Source organism: Metopolophium dirhodum, chromosome 7 (genome assembly GCF_019925205.1).
Source record: "Metopolophium dirhodum isolate CAU chromosome 7, ASM1992520v1, whole genome shotgun sequence".
Lineage (NCBI taxonomy): Eukaryota > Metazoa > Arthropoda > Insecta > Hemiptera > Aphididae > Metopolophium > Metopolophium dirhodum.
Genome location: NC_083566.1, coordinates 36437116 through 36463929, shown reverse-complemented (window position 1 = coordinate 36463929; position 26814 = coordinate 36437116). Strand labels below are relative to the sequence as shown.

The following is a 26814-nucleotide window of genomic DNA, read 5'->3' as shown; positions in this document are numbered from 1 at the left end:
AACACATATTTATTTGAATATAGCCGCCACTGATTATTATAGGCTTCATTAAAAATGTGGTATACCAGCTATCTGATACGCATTAAGATTTTATAGTCTTGTAAAGTTGAAACACTGTAGGGCGCTTTAATAAGAAAACATATTGCATTACGTCGTCATTGTGGGGTTTGAGTTGTAATAATTATTTCGAACAATATCAATTACTAGTCTGAAACAAAATGCTTATTGTATTACATGCATACTGTACAGGGATAATATACAATATATATAATATACCTACACATTTTAAACTCACAAACGTACACTTATCAAAATATATCAATCAATGCCATTGTTAGTCATTATAATTTATAATTATTTATATTTATAACTATTTAACCATTAGTACCTAATGCCTACATAATAAATAATTGTTAGATAATTCACTGTATATTAATATAATAAATAATAATATTCATTCGATTTAATTAAAAAAAAAACTAAAAAGTACCTGATATATAAATTATTCATATCAAAAATCTTTATTTATTACTTACATAAATTCAGCAATATTTTAATTAATTTGAATATGGTTAAGATGAGCGTAATATGTAACTATCTTGTGTTCGTTTAATGTATAAAAATTAAAGTTAAAAAGAGAAATTATGAATAAAAATACTGGCATGGACCATAGTCACATAAAGTGATTCGCACGTTAAGCATGCTGTTTTTTATTTATTCAAAATCTGATTTTTGGAGTATACCTTCTAATAGACAAAAATTCAAATCATTTAGAATAGTTATGCCATTTGATTTGTGTTTTGTGGTGATACAAACTTCTTTTTGCAAGTAGGTAATAGTTTTATTTTTCAAGTTTTTTTTTTATTTAAAATTGTAAAGTTGATAATATTTTTAGAAAATGTTGATGTAGATAATTTACATTTATGTTTAAACGAGTAGTTTCTGAAAGAGTACGTTTAAATTATAAATAGTCTGTGATAATGAGTAAAGAAGATAGTGTAGTATGTGAATAAGATTATTATATTAATTAATAATAATGTATTAACATTTTTTGATTTGTAAAAATTATATTAGTATAATAATAAATAACAGTCGGTACTACTATAAAATATATTATTTCTATTTTATGTTTTATGTAAAATGATTATTATTTGCATTTTAATAACTCAGAAACTGTTCTAGTTTAAATTTAAATTTAGATATATAAACATTTTCAAAAAAAACATCTGCTTAACAATTGTCATTATAAAAACGTGGTTATCAAAGAGAAGTTTTTACCTACACTGAAATCCTTAAATGGCATGAGAAATCTAAATATTATAAAATATGGTCCTTATGGCTTATATATAAAAAATCCCAAAATCAGAAATTGATTAAATAATGCTCCATTATTAAAGGATTAAAGTTGGGTGAGTGTATATTGAATATTATATGTTTACAGGTGAATCTTAAGGACTTCAGGTATACGCATAATATATATTATATATTATGTGAACAAAGCAGTATAATATATAATTTAACTTTGTTAATCTTTTTAATGAGTTTCAATATAAGCTTTATGTTTCCAAAATAAATTAAACTATACAATTAAAAAAGAAAACTTTGCATACTGATGAATTTCGAAATGCCTTTTAAAATTAATTGTTGGTGCAAATTGGTGCAAATTACATGTTGTAGGTACCTTTTATAATTTATTTTCGGCTATGGCGTAAGTGATCTATATTGCATTTTAGATGTGGCTTTTAATAGTATATAATTATATTTACTAAAATTATTTTTTTTAAATTTTTTACTTGAATTTTATACGCCCCAGCCTCAAGGCTGGTGGTAACCTATCGTACCATAGACTAGTTGAGAAAAATCGGTGGTAAAATGTTGGTTTGTTTTACGCTATGTCAAAAATGTTAACCATCATTTCTTGAAAAGCTACACGTATTTTCAAATTTATATATGTTATAGGTAGGGTATGCGATACATGATAGGCAAGTAGCATAGTTTGATCTTTAGATATTGCCTAGTCCATGACATTTATTTTTTCAATCACTTGAGTTGTTTCCTATACATCATAAAAAGAAATATCAAAGAAAAATGTATGCGTTTTTCCTTGTATTCGGTATACATACCTACATTTAAACGAGGTACGTAAAAAGATAAGATTTTTATTGATATATCAGAAAAAAGTAAATGGAAAAAGGTGAATTCGGTCAAACAATGTAGATATATAATATAATATTAATATTATATTATTTGTAGGTATCCCAATGACCAATAGTGCCGTGGGTGTTTATTTGATAAACAAAAATATAAAATATAAAATATTATAGACTATATCTAGTTTTATATTATAATACGATATGGCTGATATATTCACCTATATTTACCCTTATAAAATGGTCGCATGTACAATGGGAGTAGTTACAAAATTACGCAGCTTCTACTCTTATATAGATATATTATATTGTTTTTGGTTGTATAGAAATTACCATACAACACTGGATGTGTACATTATTATAAGTACCTATTGTATTATATAATATCAATATTATTTCATTTTATTATTATTGAATAACATTATTATATAAATTAATTTTTTTGAAAAACATAATCATTTTGTAGTACTATGGGCTTCTAAGCTAATTTGGGACGCAATATTTTATATATCCAAACATTATATGCTACAGATCGTGGAGATAATGTTTGCTCGAATATCAGTATCACATACTTAAATACATAGTAATATTATAAGTCATTAGATATCAATATGCCGCTGTCGTCCGTTGGTGTATAATACTAGCTGATTTTTCTTTCGAAACGAGCGTCAATATATTATTTCTCTGTACAGAATTCATTTTAAATTATATTGCAAGGCGTAAGTTTGTGACAGCTGGATAGTTATACTTTGATCCGGGAAAACAAATAAAATAAATATTATAAAAATATAAAAGAGGAAATAAATTATAGCAAAGACTAAAGGTGCACTGGTTAAAAAAACAACACACGCTGAAAAAAATATCATTTAAGTGTTTGGTATTTATTCGAAGTATCATTTCCGACATCCTATGCTCTGTGAATTGAAAATATCTTAAACCAGTGTTCATGCATACCTGGGATAGTACATAATATAAAATATTCATCAGTTCTACTTTATCCTTAGTCCAAACAGCAAATATTTTGTTACATAATTTCCTAATTTCTGGGAACATAAACCCGTCGGTGATTCGCGTATTTACGTCTGTTGGAATTCATTCTACATTTCCCTCTAATGAGGACATTGATTTTTGTACAATTTGTTTAAAAACAGAAATACTAAAAAAAACTTTAAATACCTATACACGAAAATATTTTTTATTTATTTTAGAAAACAATAGTAAATAAATGCACGTATTTTATTTTTATTAGCCATTTAATGCTTTATAGACCTATAAACTAATGGACAGCGCATAGAGAGAGAAAATCACCAGACGGGATTGTTGAGAGAGAAAAGAGAGGTTTTGGACCGTTACAGTGTGCATACTGTTACATATATTATAGCCTAAAACATGTTTTTTCTCTCTCATATGCTCATTGCTCATATATGTTTTCTCTCTCAGTCTGGTTAACCAATGCGGCAGGGCGGTGTGGGAAGCGCTGTCCATTAGTTTATATAGGTCTGTGTTTAATAATTAAAAGTTTAATGCATATTGTATTCGCTCTGGTAGATTTAGACGACAGTCTACAAATATCAAATTTGTAGAGTAATTATTATGGTGCACAATCTAGTATATTATCTTGATTTCAGATTGTATATTATGTTATATTATATATATATATTATAGACTATAGTATTATACTATCACAGACTATAGTAGTCAGTAGACTGCCGATTTTAATATGATTTATGATCAGCGTATCGCATAGAATATATTTAAAACACCAATTTAGGCGATAACGCCTGCAAAATCGCATGTTTATTGTATACAATTAAAATATCAACCCATTATGATTGAAAAACTAAAATATTTTCAAAACTTTTCCATTATATCGCGGTAGACGCGTATGCCGCCGATCGACGGTTACCTCGTTTGAGATAGACCACGTCCACCGTTCAGATGCCAATAGCCTATTATAGTACAGGTAATAAAATGTCTTTGAATTAATATTAAATATTAGGTAATTATTGTTGTTATTGTTTTAGTTGCAGGACTTGGAACACTGTCGTATTGCGTCCGTTGAACCGTGGCAACGCGGTATCCTTTGGTTTTCGCGACGGCGGCGACGGCCTACACTTTCTGTGGTCCTGGTACCGAGTTCCCCCGAATTTCGTTAGTTTTGTGTCGTTGACGTCGTTGACGGCCAATGACGGGCATGTTATTATTATTATTATCGTTGTTGTTGTTGCGGTCCACTTGGACATTAATATAGTATTATATAGTACGCTGGGCGAAACGTACTCGTAACCGCCGAACGCTGCTGTCCGCGGCAATGGGTCGGCAAATATTAATAATAGTAATAACAATAACGATATGAATTGATTTCGGCGAATAAATTTTTGCTCGTCGCGTCTGGCCAATCAGGGGACCATGAGCTCGACGGCAGCAATCCGCGGACGCACGCCGCACGCAACCGTATTGCATGTGCGCCGGCAGTAGTAGGGTACCAGCCGGTCGGGTCACACCTCACAATACGCGATACGGACCAGTAAAAAAAAAAAATTGTACTCATGACAATAATTGTAGGTAGTTTAGTAGTTAGATAATTTATTATAAATCACTATAATTTTCTTATAATATTTGATGACTCGGGATTCATATTATACCTAATACAATATAATATATCCAGTCTCGTATCAGGAAGTTTTTTTTTGTGCAAGGGTGGATCTCAAAAAATATTCAGCGTATGGGTTCATAGGCGTGACTAGACTTCATCGGCAGGGGCAGCCTAGCTAATTACCACCTTATTAGTGAATCGAAAAAAGCCCTATACACCCAAAGCCGTATTTTTTTAAGCCCCCCCTCCACAATGAAATATTTATATAATTTTAAAAAAAGTCTAAATTATCTATTTACAATAATAATCAACAATAACTTCAGAAATATTATTCATATATAACTTTGGATTACACCACCTAGCTACCAATCAAACGTAATACAACAATAATATCAATAATACCTATATGTGTACCGTACCGTTGTCGTCTGTTTCAAGTCTTTATAGTAGGTTTTTCCGATTTCCGGAGTCAGGAAATCAATTTGACAATACATGTTAAATAAAGATACCTATTATCTATATAATTTTGTTGAACATATCTTTGTAAGTAAATGGTAATTATAACGATACACACAAAAAAATCAAGTTTTAAAAAAAAAATAAATGTTGTGACCCTTCTGATTTATAACTCGGTTGACCGGTACCTTTCAAAAATTGCAGGGGCGGGCTGCCCCCGTAGACACGCGTATGTATGGGTTACATCTAGACGTAAGACCATTGATTATAATTAGTAGGTATTTATAAATATAAACAATGGCTTACTTTTACCTACCTTTACCTACACGACTACACATTTAACCTACACCTAAACTTATACAGTTATACCTATACATTAATAGTTAATACCTTATATTAATTATTTGGCTACAACTCATTTGCGCACAAAAACATAACTCAATTTGCGCACAATTTACGAACAATAGAAACATTTTTTCATAGAAATTTATCAACGTATAGGGTACATAATCTGTATATACCTCTAAATTTTCGAATTGGTCATTAGTGATGGTGGAAAATTATTATACTCAAACGACATTTTCCTTCAACTTATAAGGCTCAAGACCTTCTGTCTCATCACATTTCTATGTGATGCGACTTATAACTTATATGTTATATGACTAGCGTGTTTAAAAATATTATTTGAACTATTTATTTTAGAACAGCTTCCTTAGAAAGCCATTATTCACAATTTTGTCAAATTACAAATTACACAAATTACAATTAGGTACTTACAATCATTTATACAAGAGTCATTAAAATTTACAAATTGCACAAATTACAATTACAATCATTTTTCATATCAAAACGTTATTTAATTTATTTGTTAGTACATATTTAATATATTTTATTGGTACGAGTTTGCATTAAAAAAATGCTAAAAGATCATTTTTTTTGGATTTGTAATCAAAATATATTATTTTCATATTTTTTTCTTATTTTTTTCATATAATTTTGTTTTTTTAATATTTCTATTCTACGCGCAGGTATTTTTTTCTTTCTTTATTTTTAAATCAGTATTTACTAGAATTACCATCGACTCCGTTCGTTGTTCTAGGGCTATTGTCGGGTTCACTAGCCCATAATTCTGGCCTAAAATCAGCATCAGAATCAATATGATTTTTTAATATATAGTCTGGAAAATCCATACTTATATTATTAGTAGAAGCTATTGAAATTATTTCACTAAATGCGTCTGGAACTATAATATTATTGTTTACAAGGTATACCAAATATTATTATGTCCCGAGCTATTTATGTTCAATTTACCCTTCGGACACTGCCTCACCATCCAAAAATCAAGATATCACGTTATTATTATAACGTGAAGTTGTGAATGTCTAGCGGGACAGTGCCGAATTCATAGATAATATAAGAAATATAATACCTTATAATATCTGTGCGATTACTATACTATACAACAATTTATAATTATATACTATATAAATATATAATATACTATATAGAGTATAGACTTGCAGTCATGCCTCATAGTAGAATATTTGCATTACGAGTTTATTACCTAACTTTAGTATCTAATAAGTTAGCATCAATGAATACATATATTTGGTTATTTTTACCTATTAAAATCCTTGCATAGGTACTGTGTGATTAAAAAAAATAAGAATGCATTATTTAGTTTCATCTTTAGTTATATATTAATTAAGTATACATTTTTTTTCAACTTCACGCATTACTTTTAAAATTAACTAGAAAAAACTAAGTTGTTACGAGGGATTATTTTACTAGTTAAGTTATTAAGTTAATTAGAAAATCAACAAACTCGGTAGTCAAGCTAAAAATATTTTTAAAAATTCTTATTTTAACTATAGCCTTTAGCTTTTTAACTTGTTAGTACCCACCTTCGATTATATTATACTTATATACAGCACCCTCCAAATATATTGTTGTCAGTACGGGCCTGAACATTACTTTAATATATATAAATACATAATATAAATTATTGTACATTGTTATAAGAAAATCGAAATACCTATAAAGGTTGTGCCTTATATAGCGTTTAATATATATTATACAATAAAAACATATGTTTAAAATAGATAAAATAGTGTAAAACCCAAGTGAATATCGTTTTTTTTTTCAAAAAAACTGTATTTTTTATTCAAAAATGAAAAACTACACCAACTCTGTTGCACACGCATAATTCAAACATAAACGCGATTCAATAATATTATGCAGTCCTTCCACCCTATAAAACATTATAATATTATAATAACTACCTATTATGTCATAATGTCGCTAATGTTGATCGTATTGTTAACAGAAATAAAAAAATGTTTTTAATCCTTTTTGTTTTTTTTTAAATTCTTTTACACGGATGCACAGCAATGCTTATCATATAAATATATAATACGATACAAATTTGTAAGAAACACCTATTATACACTTATTTTAACATAGTTGTAAACTTGTTCACGTTCATATTAATTCTTTTTACTCTTTGGTTTTAAAATTGTATACGTGTTAGATTATTTATTTCTATGCTATATATTATAACACTTATATTTATGTTTAGCATATTATTTCGTTATATTTCCATTACAACTACTTCGTTATAAATTTATAACATTGTTTTTTTTTTTTAATTTTTATGTATTTATTTCGATTTAATGATCTGTTTGTTTAATAAAAAACCAGAAATGTAGATCCGTACAATTATCATGAATCAAAAAATAAAAGTAGATCCATACAATATTGAACAATATATACCTTCTATCGGCATTGATGGTATAATTAGGCGCTATCAACGATGTAAATAATAAAATTGCCTGTTTTAACTTTTAAGTAGGAATTTATATAATTTTCTAGTAATTTTTGACATTGTCTAATAAACGTTGGAAATTATACTAAGATTTCTAAAAACAATTATATTCACTAGGCGTTACGATCACGGATCAATAGCTGATGGTCTTTCGGCTGTATGATAATAAAGGTGTATTATTTAATTATACAAATTAAATTCATACAACTAAACTAGGTAATTATTGTCATTCAAATATATTTTCGCATTACAAACTACTAGGAATTATGAGTTATATAATATTTTAATATTATTATGACAAGCTGCAAACTTAAATAATCAGTCTTATATTTTATTTTACGATTACGTTTTTGAAATCACTGTAGTCCAGTGATATTATCTTTAGTCCCGTTGCTCTCTTTTCATCTCCTTTGGTATACCTTTTTTTCCTCTGTGTAATCGCAACTGAGAAAGGGACTGCGTTAGCATTACTTTCACCTCAGCTAGGTACATCGTTTATTGTACTTCAATTACAAATTTAGAAATCATGTAGACAATGTAGTATCAACTTACTACCTCATATTACACACATTTAAAAAGTCGGGTTATATCTATTTTGGAACTTAACGAATTTTATAAGACGTGAAACATAGGTGTATGTACAGGTTAAGACGTTAAGTCCAGATTATATATAATATATAATAGGAAGTACATAAATTATACAGAAACGTTTATAAGACTAACTAAATAATGTTTCCAACGATAGTAAGTTTAGACATAACTCCTAGATAATGATTATAATTATAAAAATTACTAATTAACGAAGGAAATGTTTTAACAAAAGATTAAAGATACATTTTCGTAATTTTAGCAAAAATTGGAGAGAAAAATAATAATATTGATAATGCTATTTTCATACTACTTAATTATAATTTATAAATAATAATTGTAATATTATCTCTTAAATATTTTTTCATTCGGATTAAAAATATTATACACTATTAAATAAAATAATTGATGAGACTGTCAAATAATTTTTAATTAATAAGCTATACCCATACCGAAGTAACTTCAATGGAAGTCCCACCCATAGTTTCACCCCCTCATAATCAATCCATCACCCACCATACAGTACTTACAATTAATACAGTTACACTTACATAAATATGTAACTATTTTAAATAGTTCAATAAAAAAATAAAAATGTTTTAGTAGATGATTAGGTAAAAGTTATGACAAATATGTACAATTATATAATTGAATGGTTTATTAAATGAAGCAACAAAATATCAAGGGGTTATTATTGTTATTTTTTTTATGCACATTTATCAGAAAATTTATCGTCAGTCGAAGAAAAATTTATAAATTAATTTAGTTCGAAAATAACAACTGATGAGTTATATTTAAAAGGGATCATGTATTTATGTCAAATAACATTTTAAAGAAATAAGTCATACAATTCTAAAAATACTTTGATTTTTTCTATTTAAAATAAATCCATGTTTGAAGAATCATTGATTGGCATGATAAAATAATAATGAAAACTATATTTTAATTTTTGTATTTCTTAAATGGGTTTTTTTAGTTTCTCAAATGTAATGTTTTTTACTTAATCGCTTTCATCCACTCTCCGACCAATTAATCGTTTTCGTACAACATGTACTACCCCTAAATATTTGTCCACAAAATATCACCCATGCTTACTATATTTTAATAATTATTATAGTGGTTACCTATATTATGTTATCAAAGGTATACGCTTATACCCCTGCATTTGAGTAACTATTTATCAATAATGATTATTGACTTAATGTATTATTTCAAAGAATACATTTTGGTCTGATTGATTTCTTCTATATTTTATATTATTATTTATTTTAATTGACCTACATTGAATTTTTTCAAAGTTGTTTTTGATTAATCTAAATGCTAAAATGTTATGTAGGTATACACTATAGTAGTATAGTATACCTACACTATACTATAATGATTGTTGTAAAAATAACATTACCAGTGATTTTTTTCATTATGGGTTATATTCGGATACGGTAATGAAACCCGGCTATCGGGACACTACTAGGGATAACTGTATTCCCCAAAGTGAAAAATTCAAATGATTAAAGACAATATTTAAATCATTCATAATAATGAAAAAAAGATTTCGAAATAACCATTAAAAATATTTACTTAAAAATTAAGAGATTTTACCAAGTAATTTTAAATTAAAAAACTATTAGATACATTTCCCTACCTATCACTATAGTGCTGTTCCCTATATAATGACAAATATACATGATTGCAGAATACTCTACGAGCTGGTTAATATATAAATATTATTTCAGATGGCATAATGTATAAGAATGTTATATTAATATATTATAATAACCAGTAAATCTTATACAAAAGTTTGTTAATTAATTAACCCCGCTTACCTAGTCTTTATTTTATATTCAAGCATTTTTGATGCCTCATTAATATAAAAGTGCGATATTCAAAATATATAATATGTAAACAAATTAACAAAACCTTTACAATCACTCATATCATATTATGATAAGTGAAAACTAGAAAAAAATTATGGTCAGCTAATGGCCAAATTGGTGAAACATATTTTTAATAATAAAAAAATAAATACAAATTGCGATATTGGTAAGTTTTATATTACGTTATAGACGTTATGCGTACCTAGCTATACTAATTATTTTCAATTCTAAACAACTTATATGCGAAGCATTAGTAAGTTTTTAACATAACATTATTAACTTGCAGAATGGGTTATTATTAGTTAATAATTCGGATAATCGAGACGAGAAATTGAACTACTCAACAGTTAAGTCATTTTGAACTATAACTGAAAAATTATTTGTGTCATGGAAACCTAATAGGTACAATATTATATTATATTATTACGTAATCACAAGGCAGCTATTGTGGTTAAGTTAATTAATTCCCTATTATGTGTGTATACGCACGTGTACCTAAATATAGAGATGAATTAACGTAAACAAAAATATATATTATATATACACAAATGTTTTACATTTTGTATTGAGAAAAATGTTCAATGGCCGATATGAAATATTGTTGACACTTAAAAACATTGTTTATTATTAATTTATGAAATACATTTTAACGTTAGGTTAGGTAAAAATATATTGGATTTATAATTAATTGATATATTTTTTTAAGTTTTGCTGTTTGTTAGTCTTAGGTAATGGGAGGCGTTAAAATTATTATTCTTAATTTTCGACATTTGTATACATTCACTCTTAATGAGTCATTTGAATATAATATTCATCATATTATGTTATATCCGCATGCTATGTCATTACTGCAACGGGGTAGACCACGTTATACAATATGGTTTAGTTATGTATACAGTAGGTAGGTACACTACTTATAAAGTATCATCCGTCATGCCATTTCAAATATTATAATTTAATATAAAATGAATGAGTATTATATTTATTATACGGTGTGTGTGTGTGTGTATTAATAAAATCTTATAATTTACAATTTATTGTAGTAAAAAGTGTAATACTATAATCACATTCAATTATTATCCGTGTATCGAAATATTTTACCTAATATTTACTTACACTTCTATCGCTAATCCCACTGAAATTCGATCGTTATTCATGCACACGAATAGTATACCTATTACCTATACCTACACTTTAAATCCACATCATAAAATGTGTATTAAATGTGGATTAAAAATTCTATCGATGGCGGAATTATAAAATTACAGCGTTAACAGTGAAAACTCACCGTAAAAATAGTTTATATTCTTTAAAATATTTAAGAATTGAACATTTCGATTTACCTATTTATTATTATCAAGAGGACGTTTCAATGACATTTACAGTCACACCATCCACCAACGTGGAAAATAATTTCGCTTGGTATTCGTATCACGTCTCGGGTTAAATTTTACGTAGAAAATCACTTAGGTGAAATATCAAGATGAAATGTGAGATCTTACCTATAATAATAATTTGTACCGCAGAATTTATTCTATGTTTGAACGTCAGTTTTTTTATCTTAACCACATTTTAATTTTAAGCGAACTTCGTGAGAATACCTATAATAATGTATATTATTTTAAAATACGAGTTTCTAAATGATTTATAGGCAGTACTTCTTCGTTCGAGTTTACATTATACAAAATACACAATATTATCTCGGTAACAAAAAAATGAAACAGTTATTGTTACTATTTGATAACATTATAATAGTGCATAATACATTACTATACAGCAAGGCTGGGCAAGTTAATGATTTTCTTTAACTCAGTTAAGTTAAGTTAATATGCACCAATAATAAAAAGTTAAAAGTTAATTTAACTATAGGTTAACTCAGTTAAGTTAAAATTTAATACACATTTTTTGTTAACTTTTTATTAAGTTAAAAAAAAGTTAATTTGTTTATACAACGCTAACGTACTTAATTTTTTTCCAACCCAAAACTAAGTTATAGGATATAGTGTTAATACTTCATACAGATTTCCATATAAGTAAGATTCGAATGATATACATTTTTAACTTTAAACAATTTACAATACATATTTTTTGACATGAAAACGAAATAAACTGAAATATTATAAAATTAAAAACAAAATAAATTAACTTAACTTACTTCTTAAAATGAAAAATTAACTCGTTAATTTCACGTTAATTAAGAAAGAAATTTAATAAGTTAACAGTTAAGTTAATGAAAAGCCAAAAGTAACTAGTTAAGTTAAAAGGTTAAAATAAAATAAACTTTTTAACTTAACTTTAACTTTTTAACTCGTTAATGCCCAGCCTTGCTATACAGATAATGATATAGGTAGGTGGTACTCACGAATCGTTGTCGCCGGACAGTGAAGTCGCGAATTTCGGAGAAATCTCGGAGAATACGAAAAATTATTCAAACCAAAATCGAAATAACCGGCGCAAAACGATAATAAAACACGACAACATAACAATCGCAATATTGATACTACACGCGCATAATATGCGATAGAATTATGAAATTATCTTCGGCGTGGATGACGAGCCGAAACGATATCGCGGAGCGTACTGTACCGACTGGTCGAACGCGGTCAGAGCGAATATCATACGCGAGCGATAATTTTTCTATTTCGCTTTTCCGCCAAATAATATCGCGGTGCCGCCGCCGTCGACGACTCTGACAGTGAAGATCACGCGCGCAATCAAGTCGTCGTCTGTCGTCGGTCTTGTGCACGTTTCGAGTTCGGGGGGACTGTTGTAAAGTCGCGGCGGTGGCGCTTGGCTGGCGTACGGCGCGGTGGCAAAACGGAGCGCTAACGTCCGCGAGTGGCTAGACGTGGCGGAGAACGCACCGCGACGGTCGTGCGAACGTCGTCCGTCCGCGGGCAACGTGACCATAACAATATTGGGTATTATATTGTTATTATTATTGTTGTTGTTGTTGTTGTTGTCGTGATCAACACGCGGCGGAAACAATATGACGCGTGCGGTTTGTTTTATTGGCATATCACATTGTATTTCAAAATATCGTCGTTTTCCCGTTGATGAGTTGATTATGGCGGCGATGTCGAGTATCAAACAATAATTAATACGACGAAGACCCCGTGAAATCCGATAGGTCCGATCGAGTTAGAAACGCCATGTGCAATTTTCCCGACCGGTATTTAATGAAAACGCAGTTGAAAATAATATGATATACGTATAATAATTCATATTGTAGGTACTGTATTATAATATAATGATGTACAAAATATTATATACCGTAATGTAATACGTCATATATTATGTGATAAAAAAAAAAATGTCGGTTTTCCATGTAAAACGCATTAATTTTTATACTAATAATTTTATAGCCACGCGAATGATAGCCGCACGTTAACACGACGTGCGTTGATTGGTCCCGTCTCCCGTGTATAATTTGTGTTACTTTAATAACTGTCATAAATTCTACAACTTACTCTATAGCTGAGCTGTAGTACGTGTCTATGTATTATTGGTGTTTTGAAGACTATTGGATTTTAATTTATATTTTTGAAAAATCAAAAGTATATATTATAATATATACAATATACGACAATATATTATAATGACTATGTTGAGGTCACCTTGAATTTTTTTTTTAAATCCAATTTATAATTATGGTTTTTAAAAAAAGGGTAGGTACTTACCAGTTTTTTTTAATTGTGTCAGTAAAAATAACATTATGAGACATGAGAAAAAAAAATTTAACACAAATCACAAAAAGTCGTTCAAATTGTCACGACAGGCTTCCTTATATCATCATTCATCACATATTTTACTGAATGATACTGTATGAAGTATATTAAGTATATTATACTATTTACATTTTACATGACTGGGTACATTTGTTCACAAAATATATTGTACATAATACTCGACTGGCTGTATCATGCAGTTGCGTAACTAGGACATCATGACATATTATATTCAACGTGGTTGCAAAATAATAAAAAAAACCAGCTTAAATGACTTGTGAGAGTAAAGTGATAAATATTATATAATATTGCATTAGTAGGGTTTTTTAAATGTTGGGTGGTAAAATTTAAATTTTATCACAATAAAAAAACACTCCTTTTTCTTTGTTTATGTGACCTATTTCATAGGTGAATTAAACATTTTTCACATACTCAAACTTAAGCATACATATACGATACACATTTTTATCAATTTATTGATATTCATCTTAATTATACGTTATTTGTAAATTTTAAACTTTTAGGGATCAAATTATAGATCTGATCACTCTAATTACTAAGACCGTTAAACATTTATGAAGTTTAATAATACCTACAGGACCTACAGAATACAATACAATTTTCTGATAATATCAACATTTCAATTTTGTTACAATATAGTCATAATGCAGACTGTTCAATGGTCTCAAAAATAATCAACCAGCTTAAAAAACATCAAATTATGGAAATATATTATTTTAAATTAACCGAATATGTACAGGATACTTTTATCATTCTTCAAAGTACACATTCTAACTATATTATTAATTGTGGCAGTGACGACACACACTGATAATCCCACACAATACAAACAAAAAAGTAATAATGATAATAACAACGACAATAGTGTGAATAATAATACTAATATTGATTTCCAATAAGATTATTTTTCAGCATTGTTCAACATTAATCAGCTATCTAGTTGGGAAAAATTATGGAGAATTGCTGACCCAAATTTTTACATTTTACTTTTTATTTATAGTTATTTAAAAGCAATGGCTAAAATTTTTTTTACAAAATTTCTAACAGAATAGAACATAATAGAAAAAAATCTATACTGTGATAAGTGGCAAAGTAGATAAAACATTTCCACGAAATAATGCTCCTATATTGCCTATAGAATACGCCGTTCAACTTATCATTCAATATAGTATTTCATATATTTTGTATATTTTCAAGTTTAACACGAGTCATCAATTGAACTTAAATAAAAATAATTTTATTGTGCTAATTGATTTAAATTTTGATTGAAAAACCAAATGCGAAAATATTTTGCTTTATCAATCAATCAATCAATGTCTTTATTTTTATCAATTGACACTAAATATTTAAAATTTAGATAAGTACTTTACTCATCTATTGTACCAAGATTATTTTTAAGTTTACATAGATATTCAAGGATAATCGTTGGATCATGAAAAGAAATGACCCTATTATAATATAGTTGATTTTCTTAATAATACTTGTTTATGATTTGGTGCATTACAATCGGACTATCTGAGCTCAAGTTATAATATCCAACATAAATTATAAATGAAGTTTTTAGAAAATAAAAATAAAATTACACCTAATATATTTTTTAAAACCAATAACTCTTACTAGACTAACTCCACTCTACATAGAAAACAAAGAAATGCGTGTATTATACAAATAATATATACTTATAATCTTATTATTTATTTAGGTCTTAAAAAAAAATATAAGTTTAAGAAAAAAATAAAAAAATAAAAGTCAGGAGAGTCACTACCTACCCATGAATTACCCGTTTAAGTAGAGATAATTATATTATTTAATAATGATGCCGAATAACTATATATAATATTATATCATTTATGCGATGTGTACCTAATTAAAGTTGTTAATTTTTAGTCGATTTTTTTTTGCTACAGCCTGAAACGACATAAAAATCAATTCTAAAAATTTCATCATGCCATGTCCAAATTATAATGATGAAATGGGTTAACTTGTCAAGTACTTATAAGTTCAGGACGTTCAGGTAAATCATTTTTAATAAACAAAAAAATGCATTTTCCACAACAAACATTATACTTTACAAACTAATTTAGTAATTTAGAAAAATAATAGTTATTGTTAGTTGATAAGTCTAACCGGATTTAATTGCGTTAAAACTATATCAAAATTGCACTGAAAGTATGTCAAAATTGTAGTATAAATATATTAAAATTGCAATAAAAAATACATTAAAGTTACCTACAATATGTATAGGTCCTATACATAATTAAATCATAAAATATATAATTTTTAATTACTTACATAAATAACATGATGGGCATTGGACATTAACAAATGACAGAATTATAAAATAGTATACAAATAAAATATTATAAACAAGTATTTAAAATTTAAAATATATTTTTTTTCTGAATTAAAATTTATAATTATATTTACAATTTTTTTATTGTTCCGTATTTAAAATAGTTTAAAACATTTGGTGTTATATCTTAATTAACATTTTGATTTCCTGCCTTAACCTCAGAGTAAGTTTTCATAGTTGTATATCCTTAATTTTTGTCTAAGATATATTTCAATTCATCTTCCCATTGGAACCTGGAATTTGTTGGTAAATAAATTATTATCATCGATACATTTATAATATATCATGACACTATTGTACGACCGTATCTATAAAATGCTCTCTTATTTTAGGAAAAACCATAATGTGAAATTAATGTACATCGTAGTTAAATTTTTATCGTAAAATTACCTAAAATACAACAATTTGTATATATTATCACGTGAAGTATACAAAAATTGTAAAATCGTTTAGGATTGCAAAAAATCGCAGTATAAAATCAAATTTAAATACTGTAATAACTAGTCCGATTCGTGTACCTACATATTTTATCAGATTTGATTTATCTGATATCAATAAAAAGTTACAATGTCTATTAAATCCGGTCTTTATTGATTTTTTTTTTTTTCTTGCATACGGTCTTTATTGATGATTGATAATCTTTCTACTAAATAGTAATATGTAACAACTTAATTACTGGGCACAGTTGTTGAAGCTATTGACCTATTTAAAAAAAATCATTTGTCATAAATTTCATGTGATTTTTATAAAACAATCTCAGATACCACTTTGTGACTACGTTATTCAATATCTACTGGAGTATAAGTATTATGAATTAATATGGTGCCACTATATTATAATCACTATCCTTTGAATTGTTTTCCCCCGCCAATTAAATTCCTCTACTATTGACGATTTGACATACAGTAAAATAATAATGCCACTCTATAATAATATTACCATAGTAATTCGCATGCTTGGGATTCTCGCAAACACTTGTTCATATTATATAAAGTACAAATATCTGGACGAGTCACAGAGCTATGTGATATACACCTACGTATGATAACTGATTACATGAAACGTTTTATCGAATGAACATATCACATTTCAAACAGAGGAACCATGAATATATATTAAATTATTTATTTTTTAATTAAATATTCCAAACGTAACTCATTCTGAGTCGAGCGACGGTATAGAGGTGAACATTTAGCATTCATTTTAAAACTATGTGCGTAATTTTTTTTTCTCGGAAAAACACTTATTCAGTGTAGTGACAAAACCTACACTAGAAGTTTTGTTACTGTACCAAATAAGTGATTTTCCATTGGCATAGACCTTATACTTGGGTCAGATATATGAATATAGATAATCACAGATGTCAACCAAAATTAATATGCACTTATAATAAAACTGTATCACTTTTATAGCTTAGGTGGGTTAGGATAAAAAAAGTGATAACATATAATATATATCGATTATGCAAAGACAGAATATTATAGCAAACATAAAAATTATCTCATTTTATGTAATTCTAAAGAATCCCAAAAAGAACAGGGTCGTTATTAGTTATGATGTTTTAGGTTCATCGACGATATTGAAATATGTTTGTTCGTGTGTATGTGAAATGGAATACGATATGAAGTGATATACGAATAATTTAGTCAAGTGGAAAAACAGATATGAAATAATAAATAAAATGATTTAATATATGTATCATTGATTTTTATGTAGGTACATAGTACATAAACATAAGTTCATATACCTATGCAGTTTTCTGTGACGCTTTGTCAACTTTATCGTATTGTTGTAGCAGTTACCTACTGTTGTTTTACTTTTGAATAGAATCAACATATTTATATGCACATAATATTTTGTGAAAACAAACGCCGATAAAGTATTTCTGATTTCATAAACATTGTTGGAAATGTATACATATAATACTGATTCTGTTATAACAACTAACAAATAATGATTGATTTCATAATAATTAAACATTAAGAATATTGAATTTGAATTTTGATATATTATTAACAACCAATTGTTGACTTTATAGGTTTCTGTTATAATTGGAATGAAATTTCAAAGAACATTTTCTAGTTGTTATATTATGTTCAAAACATAGTTGTTCAATAAGACAATTTAAAAACAAAAATACTTATTTTAACTATATAATAATTCAGGTATTAATTAAAAGTATGAAGTTGAAAAAAACATTAGTGTATGATAAAATGATAAACTTCTAACAAAACTTAAATATATTATAAAGTATAGAGTTATTTCGTTAGTTGATATGAAATACAATATTATCTCAAACAAGAAAATCATCGATTTAAAATATACGATCATTAATAATGAATAAGAAATTGCCATCTCCAGCAGTATTGATTTTTTTAATACATTCCACAGGTGTTATTGAGATGTGTTAAAATCTAAAAGTTATAATAAAGTTAATATGTCCCGATGATTAGCCTCAGTCACTAAACGTGTTCAAGCATCATAAGTGTTGCTAGTTCCCGGATGGGTGTCCATCCGGGTAATCCTCGGCACACATACACGTATTCCGAACCAACCGTACTCACTTACAGTAAAAACAGGTTAATACGATAAAAAAAAGTTAAATTAAAATTTTGTTTTTGTAGTTTATCGATTTAAAAACATTCATTTTCATTATTCCAGATGAAATAATTCATAAACCATATTATAATGAGTTATCGTTGTATTCGATTAATATACAAAACACTTATTTTACTCTTTTCTTAGCTCTCGTGGGAATTAATAACTTTATAGGTAAGCATTTAAAATGTTTTACGATGAATTTCAAATATAATAACAATTATTAATTTCCACAAGGACGAAGGAAAGAGTAAAATAAATGTTTTTTTATTTTAATCGAATACAATATTATAATTATCATTATATGAAATGTGAATTATTTCATCTGAAACTCTGAATGGGATGGGTTTTGAATAATATTACTTCTACATCATATATTCATATAATATGTCAGCCAATGATTCTAACTTGAAAGCGTTAACGTCAATCTGTCGGCTTTCCTATATTGCAGGTGGTGCGTATTTAAGTATTTTTTTTTTTCATAATAAAGGTAATACATACAGTATTTTAAATCTAAAAATGTTCACAAATTAGTTATAATTATTAATTGATAATGCCAACTTTGATTTCACTGTTAATTGAATTTGGTACCTTTATTGTGTCTGCAGTGTAAATAATATGAATGTTTTAACATATTATATTATATACAATTCTAAAACTCATTATAAGTTAGAGCTCGGAATCTCGGAATTATATGCACTAATTAGATTTACACATTAATATATCTCAATTAAATAGCTAGAATAAAGTCAATTTATGTGCCCATAACATACATTAGAATACATTCACACGCTTATATAGTCTATAATAATTATTATTATAAAATGTATACCTACATTTATTATTCGGTAAATTCCAAAAATATCGAACACTGAAAAGTATAAAAATATGCAGTTGAAGATGCATTTAAGTATAAGGTCTAAATGTATAACGAATACAGGGTAAATGACACAAGCATACTTACTCCCTTTTTCCCTTTAGTAATGAATTTATTCGAATTCAAATTTTTTTATATACGTTATTTTTTTCAATTATTAAAATGTTTATACTAAGGATGGTAGTTCGTTTTTAAAAATGGTATTACAAAAATATAAAATAGATGTAATATTTGAAGTAGTGTTTATTGCACTTAGGCCATATTTGGAAAAATTATCTGCTTGATAATTTACAGTAGAAAAGAGGGGTTATAACTTGAAAAACAGAAGTTTGTATCTCCACAAAACATTGCTTAAGTAGAGTGAAAATATCGAGAATTCGAATATATAGTTTTTGAGCATAGTAAAAATTCCAAAAATTATATTTTGAAGAAAAAAGGGAGTGAGCATGCTTGGTGAATCACCCTGTATAATGTCTATTAGTAGAAGTATATTTATGTATTTATATACATTGCTCTTTAAAAACGCTGCAGATCGTGAAATACAAATGAAAATCTCCGTTGAAACGGCGAAATCCAATGAAATCCAATGAAACGTGACTGGCCATGAATGTGATTCGTTGGCAAATCGTCATCGTGTAGCCAGACTATTTTTTAGGGTTAGTGTTTCAGTTTAATATTTGTATATAACATGCGGTAGACTCACTCTCCGTTGCAGTCATAATTCTTCATATTATTAATAATATGATCAAAACATGGTCTGGTGAAGCCTTATAGACCCAGGATTTATTTTCCAATAATCCACTAGACCGACATGTAAAAATGTATTTCTCGTGTTTCGTTTGAATTCGCCTTATAATGCTTGCACCAGAATACTTTGATCATCCATTAATACTGCGATTTTCTGTTGATAATATTAAATATTTTATTTTGTAGATCATGTTGTACATTACCGTACCTGCATGACACTTTTCTTTTAATTTAACGTCATAATATGCTTTTACGTTTTAATATTAATACGTAAGTAGGTAATTGGCACTTGACAAAATTGTGTATAATATAAATTAAAAATAGACTTGGGATCTTTTTTCGCCTTTACCTTATTACTTTTACCTTTACCTATATTTTCTATTTTATGCACAATGGTCAATCATACAGGTAAACTATAAACTACAGGGGTCATACTAATAGACAAGTAAATCTTCGATTTTAAATGTTTTAACATTTTCTATAGACGTCCTAATATTTTTTCACATTATTATAAAGACGTGAAGGGTGATGTAAGACATGGACGCAACTGTTTTGATAGATTTACAAAGTTCCTGTAGTTGTACCTGGGCTGAATATTTTTAATCTTCTTTTCCTATGTAACAATTTGAAAAATTCGAAAATGATATTTATACTTTGGATAAAGCACTCGCACAACAAGTATAGACAAAATAATTATGTTGTTGGTACCTAATATTTTAATGCAATCTGCAAACCTATGAATGGATTATTATATTAATATAGCTAAAGAATATTAATTCAAAAACAAAATTAAATTATTAAACTGTATACTACGATCTGGTATGGTCACGCCAAGTATAAAAAGAAAAGAGAGCCTTCAAATTGGCAAAACACATTAGAAAACTAGCCGGACTATAATATTACGGGAAGTATCACAATTCACGAAAACAATTTCTTGAGAAAGCATAGCAATTTTGTGGTAAAATAATGAAGTTTGAAGATACAATCATCTAATTGGAAATTGTACTTAGAAGTGAATGTTGTATTTTTCAAATCATTTTGAACAATATCAACAGAGTTATAGCCAATTTAACTAGAAATTATTGTAGCGTATTTTCAACATTTTATTATATTATAATATTTGATTTACTATGCCACTATCCGACACCACAATCAGCGGGGACTCCCACCGCATAATGTATTACCGATATTTTAATAATTTAAATCTAGTTCTATGATGTCGTCACGGTGGTTGTCCTCACCACGTCATTCTCGAATTAAAATTTACTCTTAATCACGATATCATAATATTATTATTAAAATTTAAAAGCAAGTATCTCTTGTCGCGTACTCGACTGTAACTACCATAGTACATTTATGTAATTGTTCTAAAAAAAGGTATTACTTAATAATATTCCATCTTAAAGCACGTTATTACTTATTTTTAGTCACGTAACAATGAGACTTACAAATAATAAACGTGTCAATAAAAAATGAGTGATATCCCAACAAATACACATCGCCAACTTCTGTGTAAAAAAAACGTTGATATAATATAAAAAATTATATATAAAAAGATATATATATAAGATATATATAAAAAATTTTGATATAATTTTATAGTTAAGTCTTTCATTTTTGAACTTTAAATCATATACATAGTCTAAGCATTGAACTATAGTTATCATTTATAATAATAGTCTGCTAAGAAAATAGCAAAATGAGTAATAGATTTGTAATTAGTAGGTAATTACATTTGGTGGGGGCAATGATAAACTGAATTTATTTGTTTATCTTTTTAACTCATCATTGTATTTCACATTGTTTTGTAGAGATGTTTTTTTGGTATTTTAAATCACCGAACATTTCTAATAGGCTGTCTAAATAGGCCTATGTAATTTGTGCAAAAAAAAATAATAATGTAATTTGTGCCACATAAAACTAGATAAAATAGATAATCTGCGCAATTTTGTAATTTGTGCCATTTTTTTTTTTTTTTTTTTAATCGAATTAGTTCATTGATACCATCTGATGTGAATCAGTCTTATCGGCGATATGAAATTCGATATCTTCTCCGTCAGTCTCAATTTCATTAGCGTTTTCTTATTTGTCATTCTTAAAAATATCTCGAATTTTTGGCACGGTGTTTTAAAAATAGCTTAATAACTTCTGATCAAGCAATTGTTGATTCTCCAATTCAATAATATTAGATTCGTTCAATTTAGGTTTTTGTTAAATAAAAACATTCATCTCAAAAAATGTGGTGTAGGTATAGAAATAAGAAAGTGCTAACATAAACAGTTGGTATAAATTTCAAAATTTTTTAGTTACGCCAAGAAAATAAAATTGATTTTGCCTAAAACTGGTTTTGCGTATAAAATCCCGTTTTCCTTAATTTTTTTTCCCTATTATATTGAAAGATACTGGGAATTTTCAATTTTGTCTAACCTAACCTAGCCAAATAGATACAGTTTTTTTTATCATAAACCATCATCAAATTTAGAAAGGATTTTGTTTTACTAATTTTCGTGTATACAGACGTACAAAAATAAAAATACATGCATCATTGTAAAATCAATACATTCATTGCTCCACCGCTCAAAAGCTAAATACAATAAAATACTAAATGTCTAGCTAAATGTAAGAAACATATTGTGTTAAATAATTTATTAATCAGACATTCTGTTTTATTTAAGCCAAATTTATACAATATATACGATATAGTTTATAGCATTTTCATAATATTTTGTTTTTAAACTGTATACATATGCTTTAAGGACAAAAATATACAATTATTTTCTGTGGTCCAGTGAGGCTATGTTTTAAACAGATGTAAGTAATGGTTAATAATAGACTCTTTGTTTCCTTTGGATGCTTAAATATTCTGTCTAAATTAGTTTTATTACGTTCTTATACGTCCCCACGTTGGCATAATTAAGGACAAATTTAGGTTGCTAAACATTGCTTATTCTACAGCCAAAAACAATTTGCATATAATTTAGTTATTTAACTATGTCACACTTTTTGTTTCTCTCTATTTAGAAATTCAATTACGTACATTTTTATTAAGTAATTTATTATTTACTGTTACACTAACTTTGATGAATTTGTCTTAAAAAGTGTTTTTATTAATTAATCATTGTGGTTTCTGTGTATATTGTAGTTTAACATTTATAAATAGGTAGGAATCAAATTAAATTGTTATTATATACATCTCACATTTTAATAATTATTAATATTATTTGATATATTAAAAGAAGAATAACGTAAAATTGAGCAAACCATTTGAGTCACCTAATTAGTGACATCATCAGAGACCATTCATTTGAACAGTTTTAAATTCACACTTAATATGAATGGAATGAAAAAAATATGAAATAGAATAGACAGAACTCGTGACGTATGAACTTATTGAAACTATAACAAATATAAAACATACCAATTTAACTTTAAAATGTCCATATACAGCCACAGGTCAAAGCTAGTTATCTGTATATGAAAAAAACGTAGGTATACATAAGTTGATTTACTAATGAACATGAACGAAACAAGTTTCTTGTTTATGCAAACTTCATGCTGATGTCTTAGTAAATGTGGCTGGAGCATGAAACCAACAGTTATATAAATTAACTTTTCTTTTGTATATAATATTTATAAAAATATTCCACACAATATATAATTTAATATAATTATTATCATGTTTATATCCCCATGGTAGGTAGTGTTTTTACGGTTTGACCATAGCCCATGTTACCATGCCATCCTCCTGCAATCGATACTTACTTATTATATTTACAATTATAATAGTAATACAATTACATTTTAATTTTAATTCTATTAAATAAAATTCCAAACAATCTTTGAAAACTCCTTAATACTTGCTTAATACCTAGGTATATCATTAACTAGACTAAATTAGATTTAAACCATGTTAGGTTATTGAATTCCTTATTCAACCATTTTGTAATTAATTATTATTTAGTTCAAATAATTTTGTAGCTAAATATATAAATAATAAGTATGTGATTATTATAATATTATGCCTGTTATTTTCTCTTTGTAAGTAAAACTTATAGAAAACTTAAAAAGAAAAATATTTGAACGCCGTTCATAGTTGTATATACTAATATACTTCAAAAGATTATATTAAATATATAAACTAAGTTATAGAACATATTTTTTTTTGTGTCTGTCATCACCTTTTAGGAGAGTAAAAGTGCTTGGATTTTCTTCAACAGTAACTTTTCTGATAGGAAAGTGAATCTAGTTGGTACTTTGGGGGTCAAAAGTAAAAATTTTCCAGTAGTTTTCAAAAGCGACGTGAAAAACAAAAGAAAAATTAAGGAAAAACGGGAATATTTACGCAAAATCTTCGAGAAAATCGATTTTGGTTTTTGGTGTAACTCTATAACAAATGATCGTAGGTATATGCAATTTTGACTGAATGTTTATATTAGCATTTTCTATACACGATAACATTTTTCAATTATTTTGACTTATTTTGAGCTGTTTACGGACATTTCCATTTTGTTTAGTTTTTTTTCTACAAATATCAATAGGTACAATTTTATTTGTTGAGTAAAAAAGCTTGAAAATCTAATACAAGGCTCCTACTATGTTGTTACAATGACATTTAAAAAATATTAAAAATCCTTAGTCACAGTTTTTATTTATAATCATTTAAAGTTCAAATATTGACAAAATACGAAAAAATCACGAAAATTAGCAAATTCTTTTGAGTTGAGAATTTATAAAAATTTTTCTTTTTCAATCTAAGATTTGAAAATGTAATACAAGATTATCCATAAGTTTATCTACCTTTATCAAAAAAAAAAAAAATGTCTACAAGAAAGTCAAATTAAATTTTTATGAGCGTTTGAAATTCATATTTTTACAACATTTGATATTCACTCGATTTCTCGTGTAACGATTTTCTTATTTTGTTGTAATTAAAAAACGTATGACTGTAGATACTTGAAAATTTAACTGAATATTTATATTAAAATTTTCTATACACGATAAAATGTTGAAAATAATTTGACTCTTTTTGAGTTGTTTACGGACATTGTCAGTTTTCAATTTTTTTAGTTTTTTTTTCTATAAATATCAATAAAATTTTATTTGTTGGGTAAAAAAGCGTGAAAATTTAATATAAGGCTCCTGATATATCGTTCTAATAGCACTTGAAAATATTAAAAATACATAGGCACAATTTTTTTTTTATAAGCATTTAAAGTTCAAATTTTGACAAAATTTATCAAATTTATAATTTAATAATTATTTTTTAGTTTAAAATGTATAAAATGTTCAACATTTATAGCTAAGGATTGAAAATTTAAAATAAGGTTCCATGTAAATAAGTAAATATATTATAAATTACTTTATTCACAATAATATCATCAAATATACTTGGTAATATCATAGGCTGACTGACCGTTTTCGCTCAGAATCGTTTTTCTTATAAAATGATATTATATCATTGAATTCAAATTTAACACCATCCATTACAGTGACCCACTTGTAACCTACTGTACAGCAGAGCGACATCCACTTACCCACCTTTTTATACCTACATTTAGCAATGACAGATAACACTGCTTCACTTTTATTAGGTAAAAAATGTAATCACGTCGTCTCTGATCGGTCCTGCAGCTTTGCAAGAACTTTCGGCCGGTTGAATGACGTTGTACGGAACGTAAGTCGTCGCCGGCAAACCGTGTCGCGTAGAACAAAAGGCCCTCTAGATCCCCGATGGTCGGTTCCTTGTCGATGTCGTCGAATCGGCTCAGTCCTTCTTCCATCATTTCGTATTCGTCGTTGCTGATGATCCTGTCCAAGATGACGTGCTTGTTGGTTGTTTCGATTGTCATTTCGTTATTATGCGATGCAGCCATTTTTTACAGGTTTTTTGTCCACGTATAGGTGTCAGAATTGCAAATGTACCGATTTCACAATGTCTTCCTGGGCCGTCGACGATGATTTAAAACAAACATCGTTTATTAGTAGCCAGCGAGTACGCCATC

The 26814-nt window shown here is 27.5% G+C and overlaps 1 protein-coding gene across 1 annotated transcript in view; it reads right to left on the bottom strand.

Annotated features, from left to right (window-relative positions):
• Positions 1–13236, bottom strand: part of LOC132949290 (pinopsin-like) — a 72365-nt gene extending 59129 nt beyond the window's left edge. Inside the window, exon 1 of the mRNA XM_061020103.1 lies at positions 12851–13236. The gene's annotated coding sequence lies outside the window, so the exon portion shown is untranslated. The remainder of the gene's footprint in view (positions 1–12850) is intronic.
• Between the last annotated feature and the right edge of the window lie 13578 nt (positions 13237–26814).